At 39.0% G+C, this 7,767-nt stretch overlaps 2 non-coding genes across 2 annotated transcripts; both read left to right on the top strand.

Moving 5' to 3' along the window:
• The first annotated feature begins 1,750 nt into the window (after positions 1–1,750).
• On the top strand, positions 1,751–1,844 carry trnai-uau (transfer RNA isoleucine (anticodon UAU)). The gene is made up of 2 exons: positions 1,751–1,788; positions 1,809–1,844. It is a non-coding gene; the product is annotated as a tRNA-Ile (tRNA).
• Positions 1,845–3,567: 1,723 nt separating this feature from the next.
• On the top strand, positions 3,568–3,639 carry trnat-cgu (transfer RNA threonine (anticodon CGU)). The gene has a single exon. It is a non-coding gene; the product is annotated as a tRNA-Thr (tRNA).
• The last annotated feature ends 4,128 nt before the right edge of the window (positions 3,640–7,767 follow it).

Genomic DNA, 7,767 nt, shown 5'->3' with positions numbered 1-7,767 from the left:
GGTGCTTTATGTTATAGTACTCACATCGCAATCTTCTGTTGAATTAGAACTCTTTGCTCGTGTTCAGAGAGAGACAGGTTTACAAAATTAAATGCAGGCACACTCGACGTGCTGCAGAGTTGCGCTGCTGTTTTAAATGTACCTCATTTAGTTCTGTTTAATCTTAAATTATTTGAACTAATAATTTAGTTCAAATTCAGGAAATCCAGAGATTGCTTCACACTTGTCGTGGCTGTTGCAGAAAACACCTGTTGAATCTCACCTGGGATTTCCTGAGAGATTATTCAGCGAGCGAATCCTCCTTCTGAACTCCGCACTAAACTGAAAGCTTCACGAACTCCTCACTGCGTGTCCTGTACTGCTCTCGTGTAAATGTTAAGCACAGCCATAAACACACTTTGAACTTTTTCCGTTTGTTAAGGTAAATGCAAAAGAGCATGACAAGTATTGATCGTATAAAATATCCATGGCACAACTCGAGAAAGTACTGAAGGACTACACATCGACTCTTGATGATTACAAGAGATTCAAGAAACACAACCGTCCGCACCTGGGTTTGGATCCTGAACGCTAGAGTTAAAAGAACATAAGTGATGGATATGTAAACTCTCTTAATTGTCTTATAGTTTATGAAATAAAACAATTTCTTATACTTTCTTACTGTTGATAGACGATTTATTGAATTTTAACAAAATCACAATTACAAACGTTTTCTGTTAAACTGTTATTCACATATTCTAACGTAGATAAACGTTAGTGTCTTCCAGTGTGTGAGCCAATTTCTCCAAAAAATATTTGTTAGTCTGTCGGGAGGCTGTGCAAGGTGTTTAGAAATAGAATTTCTAAAAGACAGACTCTCTAAGCTTAACATCAAGGCAGAAAAAATGCTGTTTTCTCTACAGAAATGCTCTTTAAATTTCATCACTGCTGCAACTCCCTTTATAAAGGGTGTGCACACGTATACAACCAAGGCATTGAAAGTTTTTTTTTAAATTATTGTTCCAAAAAATGTTCCATTTGTTTTCTTAATGTTGTTGATTAAAAGATTTTATTAAATGTGAAAAAAATCTGAATGTGAAAAAAGGTCAAAATGCTATTGAAAAAAATCAGGAATGTGAGGAAAGATGGATAATGGGAGCCCCTTAACTACCCATGTCATGATGTATTTCTCACTCATTCTACTGGGAGTGGTGCCGTCGCTTCTGGATAAAGTCTGTCAGTGGTCATTCCAGACGGGTCAGGTATGACTGCTCTTCGGCACAAGAAGAGATATAACATCACAGCAGCACCATTTAAGGTGGAACGAAAAACGCGAATAAGAAGCCAACTTTAGCCTCGTAGCAGACCCTGGGAGGCACGCTCAAAATAATCATCTTTCCCAGTACTTAAGAGTCATATTTAGATCGCTTTACTGCAATTTTATTTGATTGATGGGAGATGTGAAGCCATCGACCCTGTACTGCGCTTCACATTGTAATTGAAGCCATTTCTCATGCTTCTCTCAGTAGCGGGGCTGCAATTGCGTGTAAAGGAGGCGACTTGAAAATGTCGCTACAAAAAAGTTAATTTACTTGTCCGACCACCTCCCTCCGTCCCCCTTTGCTGTTAGCACAATTCTTTCAGTTTCTTTTCTTGTATTTTCCTTGATATTTTACTGTTGCTTTTCCCCATGAGGAGATGGATCCACAACCGAAACTGTTTTCACCCTGTTTGTGCAACTTCAGTCTGTATGAGGAGCACATTTTGCACAGCTCCAGTGGCGCAATCGGTCAGCGCGCGGTACTTATACAGCAGTGCACAGCGGAGTTATGCCGAGGTTGTGAGTTCAAGCCTCACCTGGAGCAGTGTCTTTAGCTACTGAAAGCAACTGTCGAGTTTAGATACTCTCAGGTATCTGATGGAGATAAATTAACATCAAACGAACAAGTAAAGGTAAAGGTTTACTTCGAGTCACAATCAAAGAAGGCTCCACAGCTGAAACATTGTGTTTCCTTCTCTTTTCAGCATGGAATTAATCCTATACTTTTTCCTTTGAAGCCCACCCATGCTGACGCAGCTCCCTACTTAAAGTACCATCAGCTGTGTACCTCCAGTTGACCTGTACACAAATATATGAGAGAGGTCTACTGAGACGAGAGGAGCACTGGACTTGATAAAGCTCTTGCATTAGATTATGTTTTTGTTGTTCCCCAGATTTGTTTTTAAATGTTCTTTTTCTTTTGAAGTTGTTGCATTTGGTTGTTTTTTTATAGTTGTTAGACAACTACAGGGATTTACCGAGGTTCCCGGAAGACTTCTCGTTTTGTGTTTGTTGTGTTTTTGGGTTACAACTATTTTTTTTCTGTTAATAGGACCCCACGCATTACTGTGGGACTAGTTAATTTTAGTTCTTACATTGTACCTGAAATGACCTCAATAACTACTACTCTGTTTCCCTTTTTTTTAAAAAAAGGCAAAACTGATGTTTTGTTTCTCCTTGTTGCTGATTGGTAGCTACAACGGGTGAGTTGAAACAAACTTGGCCTCTGAAATTTTTCAGCAGCTCTGTACTGAACCTGTTCTCAATTGCAACAAACCTAAAATAACAGCTGCTGCCCATTAGATGTTACTGAAGTAGCAGACTAAGCGGAACAATAGATTACATTGGAACTGTCCTGAGTGTAGTGGAATAATATCGTCATTAAGTAATGAACTGATGCACCACTTGTTTGAAAATTATTTTTATATTTAACTAAAATTGCTTTCCAGACACTACAATTATTCACAAGGAATTTTATCAATACATATTTTATTAATAAAAGCGTGATATCTTAATAATAAAGTTTAATGTTACCTTTAACATTAGTACTTTAGTAGCTGTATTATGCTTTTGGGAATTTCCAGGTGTCCTGGTGGAGAGAACTGAAATTAAGGAAATACATATTTAAAGGGGTGTAAGTGGATCTACAGAAGCTCAGGATGCCGTGAGGCGGGCTACATTACTGCACTGTATCGGGGCTCCCGTGCAGCGGATTTTCGCCAACCTCCCTGGAGAAAAAGGTACATATGAACAGACTGTAGCTGCCTTAGACGCTTACTTTACACCGCTGAGAAATGTGGTTTTGGAACGGCATAAATTTAGGCAGAGAACTTAGTCTCAGGACGAATCTGTTGTTGCTTTTTTGACTGCACTAAGAGAACTGGCTAAATCGTGTGACTTTGGAGTATTGGAAACTGACATGTTAAGATATCAACTTGTGGAAAAATGTGCACATAAGAGACTATAAATTGCTGCAGGAGGAAGGGCTGACTTTAGAAAGAGCTCTTACAGTCGCTAGAATTCATGAAGCAGCTCAAGCAGAATCAAGAATGCTTTCTGACCACAGTGACAAAGTGACACTGAACGGGGCGCTCGCTCAAAGTTTACAAACAAAAGCCGAGCAGCAGGACGCAGTCATGCTAGAGAAATAGAAGAACAACCAAGTTTAAGGACAAGTATCCCTTTTATTGTTGTTGCTGCATCCAGGCGATGTAAACCAGATTCAGAAAAAAATAATTTGAACAACATTATTCCCACATTTACTCGAAGGCGCGGTGGCTGAGTGGTAAGGCGTCGGTCTCGTAAACCGAAGAGCGTGGGTTCAAACCCCACCCGTGCCTGTTTCATTTGTCACCGCTTTCCTTTAGTTTCAAAGTCTAAAACTAAAGTCAAAAACTCGCAATGTAGGGGTCTCAATAGTAAGAGGACATAACTGTCGCCAGTGATTAGTATTCTTGCATATCCTGCTTTGTTTTTTAGTCGACAAAGCTTGTCTCTCTTCACACCCATCTTCCAAATGATTGCCTCAGCATTGGGAAGGAACGTGCGCTTGGTACAGCCCCCCACTCCATGGTCTGATCACAAACAGATCGGGTGAGCTGTCAGTCCAGGTTGGAAGTAACGTTCGAAAGCACTAAAAATCTGGCTTAGGAACGAAAAGACCGTGTTTTTTTAAACGAGTAAACGATAAAATAATATACTGCCTGCAAGACTTGTCAAGTTCAAGTCCAAGTTTATAGTCATTATACTCATACACAGGTATATGGTATAACGAAATGCTATTTAGCTAGCTCTCGGACATAAGTAGTACAAAGAAAAAAACACAACAACAATACAATTGTATAACAAAAGACAGACAGAAACAACAGCCAATGTGCAAAAAACAACAACAACAGGCAGTGTACAAAACAACAAAAAGGTAACAGGTTATGTGCAAAAACATGCATCAAAAGAATGAAATAAAGGGATAGAAATGATGGGGAGTGAGCTTTTGACATATATGGTAGAGGTAGATTTTCAATGTGTGTTTGGGTTTTTGGTAAGAAAGAAGGCACTGTGAGGTTCAGATCATAGGTGAGAGGTGAGGAGAGAGTGAGAGAGGCTGGGAGTTTAATAGTTTGATAGTGCGGGCGTAAAAACTGTTCCTGAGTCTGGTAGTCCGGACCCGAATGCTCCGGTACCGTTTTCCATGTCATGCTAAACATTGTGTTTGTCCAGTCGTATCAATCGTTCTAAAGTTACGGAAAATCGGATGCGACTGGTGCAAACAGCAAATTCACAGGTTCGTGTCTTTTAAGCTTTGTGTTCCGCTCTCCGAATAGAGGCACGGGTTCAAATCCCACTCCTGACAATCAGGCATTTTACCCTGTCTTTTTTACCTGCCTTTACACTGTTTCAGTCTTGTTGTGCTCGCTGACAATCACAGTACGAGGAAAACGGAGAAACTGCTTAGCAAAAACATAACGGACAGAAAAAAGCTTCGTAAACACGTGAATGTGATTAGCAGCAGTAAGGTACAGATGCAGCCATTCAAAGTGCACGGTACAGACACGTACCGGAGGTAATTGGCTACGGCGACGCGCATTTTGACGCAAGATGACGCGCGGTACCCCGGTACGTGATTGGTTGACCGACAGGGGCACTCGTGGTCCGTTGGTCTGTCGTAGAAAGATTTACAGTAAACGTCTTTACTGTGCTCGTTGTAGTATTGAATATTCATATGGTATTTTACCACTGAAGGGAAATCTTAGTAGCTGAGCATAAAAAGAATAGGAGCATACTGTAACGCGTGTGAAGGCCATAAACGATATTAATTTTGGAACATAAACATACAGTATATGGCTGGTCTCGGTACTTTAAAGAAAACATACACGAAACATGGTTTCATTATGACCAGAATCGGTCTTGAGATATTTTTAACTTGATTTACAGTATTTGAGAGGTATGTCTTGACACCGATACTACGTAAATACTGCTCATGTATATGTTTCTAGGTTTATATTATGCATTTCATACGGTCAAATTACTTTTGAGCAACTGATAAGAAGCGCGAAACGGTATGCCCAGGGCGTTTTAGTTTTCGTTTTGTTTTAATGCAGTGCGGGGACTCTGCTTTAACTATATCGCCGTGGATTGATTAGAGATATCAAGTACATACAAGTCATTTTGTAAATGTTGTAGTTCGTCTTATAAAAATGTTACGAGTACATCATCTGTCAACAATTACACAGGTTCTGTTTCCATATTGCGGATTTTTGTTACGTAATATTATTTTCTAATTTCACGTTGTGAATATATGATTTGGGCAAACAGAGCCGCAAAGAAGTACATTATGGGTTGTTGTTTTTTTGCAGTTTTATCTAGAACAAGCGATGCTTAAACCTTTGTCTGATTCTTGTGAAACTATCCACACGACAGTTACCTAGGAGTTGACTTCAGTGATGTCACTGATAGGATGTTTCTAAAAATCCATCCACTGTAAAACGTCTTCTCCAGTTGTCCTGCATATGTATTCGCTAATGAAGCTGTGTGTTCTGAGCCTGGATCTCTACATTTCTGTATGAACCAGCTTAGAGGGCTAAAGACAGCTTGTGTTTAAATTGTGTGTAAGGTAATTTATGCTTCTGTGTATAATGTTTCTGTAGTGCTTTTTCAGCACTCTCCATGTGACTGCGCCGGTGGCACTGTGGGTTATCGCCTTTAAACACATATATCTAAACACGCGTTTACGATTTAAATCGAAATGCGATTCAAATCAATATAAATGTTTATTTTGTAACGCATAGGTGACTATTCATTGAAACTAACACACAGCGCCACCAGATTTGACAACGCTATAAAATAATGTATCTGAGTCAGGAACAGTGCCACCGGCACGGTCACATGCTGAGGGCTAAAAAAGCAATGCAGAAATATTATCGACAGACAATGTACAGATTTACAGATTTAATGTAATTAGGCACAGAACAAGTTTACAGCACAGTACAATAATAAATGCTGACCATAACTTTAGAAGCATAAATTGCCTTACACTCAATTTAAACACAAGCTGTCTTTAGCCCTCTAAGCTGGTTCATACAGAAATGTAGAGATCCAGGCTCAGAACACACAGCTTCATTAGCGAATACATATGCAGGACAACTAGAGAAGACGTTTTACAGAGGATGGATTTTTAGAAACATCCCATCAGTGACATCACTGAAGTCAACTCCTAGGTACTGTAACTGTCGTGTGGATAGTTTCACAAGAATCAGACAAAGGTTTAAGCATCGCTTGTTCTAGATAAAACTGCAAAAAAAACAACGACCCAACAACCTGTGTAATTGTTGACAGATGATGTACTCGTAACATTTTTACAAGACGAACTAAAACATTTAAAAAATGACTTGTATGTACTTGATATCTCTAATCAATCCACGGGTCCCAGCACAAAACGAAACTAAAACGCATACCGTTTCGCACTTCTTATTAGTTGCTCAAAAGTAATTTGACCGTATGAAATGCATAATATAAACCTAGAAACATATACGTGAGCAGTACTTAAGCACTGTAGTATCGGTGTTAAGACATACCTCTCAAATACTGTAAATCAAGTTAAAAATATCTCAAGACCGATTCTGGTCATAATGAAACCATGTTTCGTGTATGTTTTCTTTAAAGTACCGAGTCCAGCCATATACTGTATGTTTATGTTCCAAAATTAATATCGTTTATGGCCTTCACACGCGTTGCAGTATGCTCCTATTCTTTTTATGCTCAGCTACTAAGATTTCCCTTCAGTGGTAAAATTAGATATGAATATTCAATACTTAAACGGGCACAGTTAAGACGTTAAATATACATATACATACTGTATACAGTACAGTTTGCATACGGTAATATGTTTATGTTCCTAAATCAATCTCTTTTATGAGCATGTGAAAGGCATGGTGAATCACTGTACTTTGCATGATTGGAAACAAATGCGTGATTACGAAATGCTGTGGTGTTACTTTTACAAAGACGGTCAATGAAAAAAAGAATGTTGACCAGGGCAATACTTTGAGTTTACACTTATAGCTTGTCCAAGGTCATTCATTATTAGTACTATTAGTAATATCTTCGTTAAAGACTTTGATGGCCACAGCTCAAACATGAGAGGTTGAGCTTTATTAGCTCCACCTTGCGGAAATTCCGGATACTATTATTTTGCTTGTCGTATTATAGGAGAATTTACGGTAACTCGCGGTATTTACCGGTAGCTTGCGGTAGACTGCGTACAGCGTACCGCAAAATAATGCGGTATCGCCCACGCATTTTGAATGGCTGCATCTGTAGATGCAAGACATCTGTAAACGAAGATGTAATTACAGTCAAATTGGCAATTAACAGAAAACCACAATTGTATAATATTATTTCTCTATGTCGATGATCAGTTGAAGGATTTGAAGAAACAGCAGCCATTTGTCCTCGAAAAAAGAAAAGACAGG

The sequence above is a fragment of the Lepisosteus platostomus genome, chromosome 5 (genome assembly GCF_059453375.1).
Source record: "Lepisosteus platostomus isolate fLepPlt1 chromosome 5, fLepPlt1.hap1, whole genome shotgun sequence".
Lineage (NCBI taxonomy): Eukaryota > Metazoa > Chordata > Actinopteri > Semionotiformes > Lepisosteidae > Lepisosteus > Lepisosteus platostomus.
Note: the sequence above shows the minus strand (reverse complement) of the source record. Positions and strands in the feature narration are given on the sequence as shown.